This window comes from Cervus canadensis, chromosome 13 (assembly GCF_019320065.1).
Source record: "Cervus canadensis isolate Bull #8, Minnesota chromosome 13, ASM1932006v1, whole genome shotgun sequence".
Taxonomy (NCBI): Eukaryota; Metazoa; Chordata; class Mammalia; order Artiodactyla; family Cervidae; genus Cervus; species Cervus canadensis.
Genome location: NC_057398.1, coordinates 48,612,021 through 48,620,467, shown reverse-complemented (window position 1 = coordinate 48,620,467; position 8,447 = coordinate 48,612,021). Strand labels below are relative to the sequence as shown.

Below are 8,447 nucleotides of genomic sequence, written 5' to 3'. Positions count from 1 at the left end.
GCCACTGAGATACCAGGGAAGCCCACCAACTTCAAAGATATTAACCACAAATAAAAGAAATTCCACAATGAAACCCCAGGGTGACCAAATATGCAAAACTGATTTGGGGTAAAATTTTGATTTAGAAGATTACACTAGATCTCGTGAGCACCTTGGCCACGAAAGCACGATGGCATATTTAAACATATAGAAGAGGGGGAAAGAAGCTTTCCCCCAAAGTCAGGCGCCCTGGCAGAGAAAGTCGGAGCAGGGAGAACGAAAAACACCGAGGGCAAAGATTATCACTCGGCCGCCAGCAAGCGGAGCCAGAAGATAATGTGACAACTCTCCCGCCACGGAAGATTCCGGGAGGGATCGGGAGGCGGGCCCTACCTCGGGTACAGACTACCACTCCCAAGTCCGCCTTGGGTCAAGGGCTGGGCGGCCAAAGAGGCTTAACGCGCAAAGCATTATGGGACTCGTAGTCTTTGTTCCCTTGAGCTCTTTGGAGGCGGGGAGCTCCTGTTTTATGTAAATACCCGGCCCTTCCAGACCCTGCTTCCTTTCCTCCCTTTCCCTCCCCCTACGTTCTTTCGCGGAGAGTTTGAAATTCCCGCAGAGCAGGCGCCCGAGGCCCGAACCCTCGCGAGAACTCAGGTCTCCGCGCCGCGATCTCCTCTCTGTCTCCCACCTCCCCGCCCTTCCCCGCCCCTCCCCTCCCCTCCCCGGTGAGTGGGACTCCGTGTGCCTGCCGGGGGTAATGCGCAAAGCCGGGCCTGCGCTGCCGAAGCGGAGGAGGCAGAGGCAGAGTCGCGTGGGGGAGGACCCGGAACCGCGGCGCAGGCACCGGCTGCGTTTTACGCGCTGAGCGGTCGGCCGGTCTGCAGCCGGCGAAGGCGCTCGCGAAGTGGGGGGTGTGTGGCTCTGATCTGGCTGGGGCGGTCGCAGGCGGAGGCCCGCGAAGAGGCAAGCGGCTTCCGCGGGGCGGAGGTGAGCGCGCCCTGCCGGTGGCGGCCGTGTCTCCCGGGAGATGCTGTGACGGACTCGCGCGGGAGGAGCTCGCGCCTTGCCTCGCGCGCCCACTGGACTCTGCGGCCGCGGCGGCTCGGTCACCCGCCCTTCTCTGGTAGGGGGAAGGGAAGCAGGGGGTTGGGCCGGGGCGGCGGAGGGTGGGTCGGCGCGGCCTGGGCCCGGAGCCGCGGCCCGGCTTCTCCCGCCGCGCCTGGCCCGCCGGGCCCTCCTCGCGCCGGGCCTAGGCCGTGCTTATGGCCGTTCAGCGCGCAGCGGCGGCCGGGCTCGCGGAGCCGGCGCGAGGGAAGGAAGGCGGGCGTTGGCGGGTGCGGCACGCTCCACGGCTCCGGGAGTTTGTTATATAACCTCCTCTGCCGAGCGGCGGCACATGGCGGCGGAGAGGCGCCTCGGGGTCCAACCCCTGCGCCTAACGCGCCGGCAGCCGGGTCCTCACTCTGTCCGGGTGGGCCTGGACCGCGGCGCCTCTTCTCCACGGTCTTCCGATGCGGTTGAGACCTTGGCGAGCTTTCCCCCTGGGCAGCCTGCTGGTACTTTGAGTCTCTGTTACGTTGATGGGTGCTCCGCATGCTGCCGGACGTGGCTATGATGAGTCTCGGGCGGAGAAGTTTGACCGGTGATTTGAAAAGTGCTGTGAATTGGTCCGATAAAGGGGATTTAAAATAACTGTACATCTTGGAGTGGGTATTAATTTGCCTTGCCTTGTGCCGCCTGGAAACTTGAGGACGATGACTTTTGTTACTCGTTGACTGTTTTGGGGGGCCGTGGGGAGGTTAGTTTGTTCTCATAAGCCAGCGAGGTTCAAACTAGCCGTCATTATGTTTTTTCAGATAGGCAGTTTGAGAACGTGATTGATAAGAACCTGGGTCCTTTAGAATAAAATACAGGTCTCTTGGAAATCTTAACTTCAGTTTATCCTTAAAGAGACAGTAGATTTTAAGAACTTTGTTTAGTGCTCTTTCATTGATTGAGTCTGGGAGGAGAGAAATTAGGATAGATTTATTGATTTTGGAGGATTTGACTATGGATGACAAGCCCAGCTCAAGTTAATGTCTTGAGGGATGCTCGTGTGTTAAAGCTCAATGGGAAGCCTGCATTCTCCCCGTACTGTAATTTTTGATTCTGATTTTTCAATAACCTAGTTCCAAAATGTCACTAATTCGCAAACAGCAATAATTATTATTTTTTAAATTTCAAAGATTGTTATATAGCAGTTTGGGGATGGGCATATATTTATTTTTAATTTTAAGGAATAAAGACTTGTTTCTTTCCTAACTTAAAAAAATTCCCGGAGATTTTTCACTGTTTTCTTCAGAATAGAGTTTCATTTCCCTCGCTTAGATCATCGGTCTCAACAATAAATCTTGTCTACTGTCCACCCTCAACTCTTCACAGATGTATGCTTCAGCTATTCCAGAATCATCCCCAGTCCTGGGCCCGTTTTCTTGAAGATGTGCTTTGATATTCCTTTGCTCCTGTCCTTCAGCCTGGAGTGCCATCTCTGCCTTTTCAAAGTTGCATGCATGCTCAGTCACTTCAGCCTGTGTCCGACTCTTTGCGACCCCATAGACTGGGACCTGCCAGGTTCCTCTGTTCATGGGATTCTCTAGGCAAGAATACTGGAGTGGATTACCATTTCCTCCTCCAGGGGCTCTTCCTAACCCGGGGATGGAACCCTCGCATCTTAGGTCTTGTGCATTGGCACTAGCGCCATTTTCAGCTTTCAAATCCTCCTTAGCTTAAATGCCATCTTTTCTATATACTTTCATTTATCTGTATCCCACTTCTTTCCTGGGATCTCACAGAGTATATACCTTAATTGCAGCATTTATTCTCATGGTTTATTATGTATCTCCTAGAATGTAAACTCCTTGAGGTCAGGAAGTAGGTTATCTTTGTGCCTTTGTATTGCCTCCCCAACGCTATGTTTTAAAAGTAGTTGGTGTTTGATAATTGTTGAAGTTTGAAAGAACAACTACTAAAAGACTGGAAGTTTCTGGGTCCCTGGGTAATTTACATTTGTATCATAATTTTTAGTCTTTTTTAAAAAGTAAAAATGCATACAGAATGTTTTGTAGAAATGTTTGCTCAGTAAATGCTGCAGGACAGTTATTGAACAACTAGTTTAGAGTTTTATTTTCTGTGGTGGAGTTGAGCAGCTTTCTAGGATGAGTGTATTTCACACAGCTGATTTTTGGTACTGTGTCAGTATCTTTCCCAGTACCTTTGCAGAGTTTGCTTTGCTTCTTAATATTGAAACAATGTATATTTACTTAAAAATAAGTTAGATCCAATATTGAGTTTCTTCTTTTTAATACACTTTATTTTTTAAAGCAGTTTTAAGTGGAAGGCACAGAGATTTCCAGTATTTGCTTTCCCTGCTCTAATTCATGCATAAATTTCCCCCTTATCAGCATCCCTTAGTAGACTGGAACATTTGTTACAATTGATGAACCTGTATTAACACATCATCACCCAAAGTTCCTGGTTTACCTTACTCTTCACCCTTGTTGGTGTAAATTGTCTGGGTTTGGATAAATGTATAATGGCATGTATCTACCATTATAGTATCATTCAGAGTAGTTTTCACCACCCTAGAAATACTCTGTGCTCCCCGTCTTTCCTTCCCTCTGTTAACCCCTGGCAACCACTGATCTTTTTGTCACCATAGTTTTACCTTTTTCAGAATTGTCCTATAATTGGAATCAGGCACTGTGTAGCCTTTTCAGATTGACTTTCTTCACTTTATAATTCAAATTTAAGCTTTTTCCAAGTCTTTTCTTTGCTTGATAACTCATTTCTTTTCAGCACTGCATAATATTCCATTGTTTGGATGTACCACTATTTTATCCATTCACCTTCTGAAGTACATTTTGATTATTTCCAGGTTTTGACAATTATTAATAAAACTTAAAAATATCCATGTGCAGGTTTTTGTGTTTTATATAAGTTTTACCTAACTCCGTTGGGTAAATACCAGGGAGCATGATTGCTGGATCTTATGGTAAGAATATGTTTAGTTTTGTAAGAAACTGCCCAGTTGTCTTCCAAAGTGGCATTGTACCAATTTGCATTCCCAGCATCAGTGAATGAGAATTCCCGTTATTCCACATTCCCACCAGTGTTTGGTTGTTGTCAGTGACTGGATTTTGGTCATTCTACTAAGTATGTAGTGGTACATCATTGTTTGAATATGCATTTTCCTGATGACATAAGATGTGGGACATCTTTTCATGTGCCTATTTGCCATCTGTATATCTTTGTTAATGAAGTGTCTATTAATATCTTTGCCCATTTTTTAATTGGGTTGTTTTCTCGTTGGGTTTCAAGAATATTGAGTTTTTAAAAATTGATTTTGTTATTCAACATGTCAATTCTTGCCTTGCTAGTATCTTACCATCCTAATTTATGACATGTTTAGGACCTGTTGTACGGTATTGTGACCCTCTGGAACTTATAGGAATAAGATACGATTTTTGCTTTTTGGGAATTGATAGTGTTCTGGGGAAGACTGACAAATACAAATAGTGGATTTCAAAAATCAATTTTAGGATTGCTAACATAAATGTGGAAAGGAATGAGCTCAGAAATGAGATTAAATCGGAAAGGATTAATTTACCCAGACCACACTGGGAATCTAATCCTTAAATGATGTGTGGGGCCTTGGCAGATGGAGATGGAGGAAGGAACAGCATAAACAGAAGAATGAATATGCCAGGTAATAGAAAGCTGATGAAGGAACGGCCTTGGGGAGACAAACCTGTGAAGATAGGCTGACCCTGACAGATTGTGGAGGTCTTTGATTACCTGTGACTGAAGATGTCTGTCTTTATATGCAGTAGAGGAGTCATTGGAGGTTTTTGAGAAGGGAATGACAGTCCATCTGTGCTTTATCAAGAAAATAAAAAAAATTTTCATTGATATTAGGCACAGTGTTCCTGCTCTGCTTATCTAGAACTGGAAGGAGTTGGAAGTTTGTAAAGTACTTTTTAGAGGTTGGCAATATTATGTCATCAAGGCTAGGACTCTACCTAATTTTGTACAGTACTGAACATAGCTGCTTGATGCGTTTTTGTGAAGAGAGAGATATAGATAGGTAGATGTAGATATACATATAGATGTCTTTATATAAGATGTTCTTTCTAATATACTTTTTAGAAGTTCTCTTTAGTGTGCTTAAAATGTTAACAGGTCACACTGTAAACTCAGTATATGAAAGGTTCTAAGCCAGAAACCAGTTTTTGCCCTGTATTTTCAAAATGTTTGTGTGCTCAGTCGTGTCCGACTCTTTCAACCCCACAGACTGTAGCCTGCCAGGCTCCTCTGTCCATGGAATTTTCCAGGCAAGAATGCTGGAGTGGGTTGTCATTTACTTTTCCAGGGAATCTTCCCAACCCAGGGATTGAACCCGTCTCCTGTCTCTCCTGTGTTACAGGTTGATTCTTTGCCACTGAGCCGTCATAGAAGCCCATCACAGATGCAAAGGCTCACTTCTAAATCTGGAAAACTTTTTCTTTCAGTGAACATTTTTTTGAACTCCTTTTGTGTCAGAATTGACCACTTTGTTGTCAGGAAATGACCTTCTTTATTCCTGATAATATTTTTTGCTCTGAATTCTACTTTGGTGTTAATAAGTTGCTTCTGTTTTTTTTTTTTTTTTTTCATTAATGTTAGCATGATACATCTTCTGTTATTTACTTTTAACCTATCTAGGCTTTTTATCTATAGCGTAAGAACCTGGTAGCAATATGTTCCTCTCTAGGCCTTTCTGCTGTTTTGTGGTTTGTTTCCCTTGTATTATAAATATGTTATGAACTCCTGCTTTAAATAGATGATTGCCTTTTTTTGTTTCCTTGACGATTGTCTTTTAGATGATTATCTTTTGTTTTCTTTTTTGATGATTGTCTTTTAAAGAAATTTAAAAATAAGGAAAAAAAGTGTTTTGACTGTTTTTGGTGGTCTGTATTTTTTTACATAGATCCAGGTTTCTGTTTGGTAGCATTTTGCTTCTGCCTGAAAGAATTCTTTTAACATTCCTTGTGGTGTAGATCTGGTGATGATCTCTTCAATGCTCCTTTGTCTGAAAAGTCTTTATTTTACCTTCATTTTTAAAAGATAGTTTCACTGGATATAGAATTCTAGGTTCACAACTTGCTTTTTTTCACAACTTAAGATCCATTACTCCACTGTCCCTTGCTTGTGATATTTCCAGTGAGACTTCTTTGAATTATCTTTGTTGCTCTGCAGTGTGCTACTTTTAAGATTTTTTTCTTTGTCCCCTGATTAGGATGTATCTTGGTGGAGTTTCTTCATGTTTCACATGCTGAGGTTTACTGACCTTTTTGATTTGTTGCTTTGTTCAGTTCAGTTCAGTTTCTCAGTCATGTCCCACTTTTTGTGAACCCCATGGACTGCAGCACGCCAGGCTTCCCTGTCCATCACCAACTCCCAGAGTTTGCTCAAACTAATGTCCATTGAGTCAGTGATTCCATCCAAACATCTAGTCCTCTGTCGTCCCCTGCTCCTCCTGCCTTCAATCTTTCCCAGCATCAGGGTCTTTTCTAATGAGTCAGTTCTTCGCATCAGGTGGCCAGAGTACTGCAAGCTTCAGCTTCAGCATCAGCCTTCCAATGAATATTCAGGACTGATTTCCTTTAGGATGAACTGGTTTGATCTTGCAGTCCACAGGACTCTCAAGAGTCTTTTCCAACACCACAGTTCAAAAGCATCAATTCTTTGGCGCTCAGCTTTCTTTATGGTCCAACTCTCACATCCATACATGACTACTGGAAAAAAACGTAGCTTTAACTAGATGGACTTTGTTGGCAAAGTAATGTCTTTGCTTTTTAATATTTTGTCTAGGTTTGTCATAGCTTTTCTTCCAAGGAGAAAGCATTCCTTCTGCAGTGATTTTGGAGCCCAAGAAAATAAAGCCTCTCACTGTTTCCATCGTTTCCCTATCTGCTTGCCATGAAGTGATGGGACCGGATACCATAATCTTAGTTTTCTGAATGTTGAGTTTTAAGCCAACTTTTTCAGTGTCCTCTTACTTTCATCAGTAGGTTCTTTAGTTCCTTTTTGCTTTCTGCTGGAAGAGTGGTGTCATTTGCATATCTGAGGTTGTTAATATTTCTCCCGGCAATCTTGTTTCCAGCTTGTGCTTCATCCAGCCTGGCAGTTCACATGATGTACTCTGCATATGAGTTAAATAAGCAGGGTGACAGTATACAACCTTGACGTACTCCTTTCCCAATTTGGAACCAGTCCATTGTTCCATGTGTGGCTCTAATTGTTGCATCTTGACCTGCATACAGATTTCTCAGGAGGCAGGTAAGGTGGTTTGGTATTCTCATCTCTTTAAGAATTATCCACAATTTATTGTGATCCACACAGTCAAAGGCTGTGGCGTAGTCAATAAAGCAGAAGTAGATGTTTTTCTGAAACTCTCTTGCTTTTTCCATGATCCAGTGGATGTTGGCAATTTGATCTCTGGGTCCTCTGCCTTTTCTAAATCCAGCTTGAACATCTGGGAGTTCATGGTTCACATACTGTTAAAGCCTGACTTGGGAGAATTTTGAACATCACTTGGCTAGTGTGTGAGATTAGCGCGATTGTGCAGTAGTTTGAACATTCTTTGGCATGGTCTTTCTTTGGGATTGGAATGAAAACTGACCTTTTCCAGTCCTGTGGCCACTGCTGAGTTTTCCAAATTTGCTGGCATATTGAGTGCAGCACTTTGACAGCATCATCTTTCAGGATTTGAAATAGCTCAACTGGAATTCCATCACCTCCACTAGCTTTGTTTGTAGTCATGCTTCCTAAGGCCCACTTGACCTCGCATTCCCAGATGACTGGCTCTAGGTGAGTGATCATACCATTGTGGTTATCTTGGTCATTAAGATCTTTTTTGTATAGTTCTTCTGTGTATTCTTGCCACTTCTTAATATATTCTGCTTGTGTTAGGTCCATACTGTTTCTGTCCTTTATTTTGCCCACTTTGCATGAAATATTCTGTTGGTATCTCTGGTTTTCTTGAAGAAAGCTCTAGTCTTCCCCATTCTTTTGTTTTCCTCTATTTCTTTGCATTGATCACCAAAGAAGGCTTTCTTATCTCTCCTTGCTATTCTTTGGAACTCTATATGCAGATGGGTATAGCTTTCCTTTTCTCCTTTGCCTTTTGCATCTCTTCTTTTTCTTGGCTATCTGTAAAGCCTCCTCAGACAAACATTTTGCCTTTTTGCATTATTTTTCTTGGGGATGGTCTTGATCACTGCCCCCTATACGATGTCATGAACCTCCGTCCATAGTTCTTCAGGCACTCTGTTTATCAGATGTAGTCCCTTGAATCTATTTATCACTTCCACTGTATAATCGTAAGAGATTTGATTTAGGTCATCCCTGAATGTTCTAGTGGTTTTCCCTACTTTCTTCAATTTAAG

General features: G+C 43.4%; 1 protein-coding gene across 3 annotated transcripts in view; it reads left to right on the top strand.

Moving 5' to 3' along the window:
• Positions 1-764: 764 nt before the first annotated feature.
• The window catches only part of AHCTF1 (AT-hook containing transcription factor 1), an 83,782-nt gene continuing 76,099 nt past the window's right edge, over positions 765-8,447 (top strand). The window contains exon 1 of one of the 3 annotated variants that reach the window (XM_043484544.1): positions 765-1,105. The gene's annotated coding sequence lies outside the window, so the exon portion shown is untranslated. Of the gene's footprint in view, positions 1,106-1,173; positions 1,539-8,447 lie in introns of those variants that run through there. The other 2 variants (XM_043484543.1, XM_043484542.1) reach the window with 2 other exon arrangements.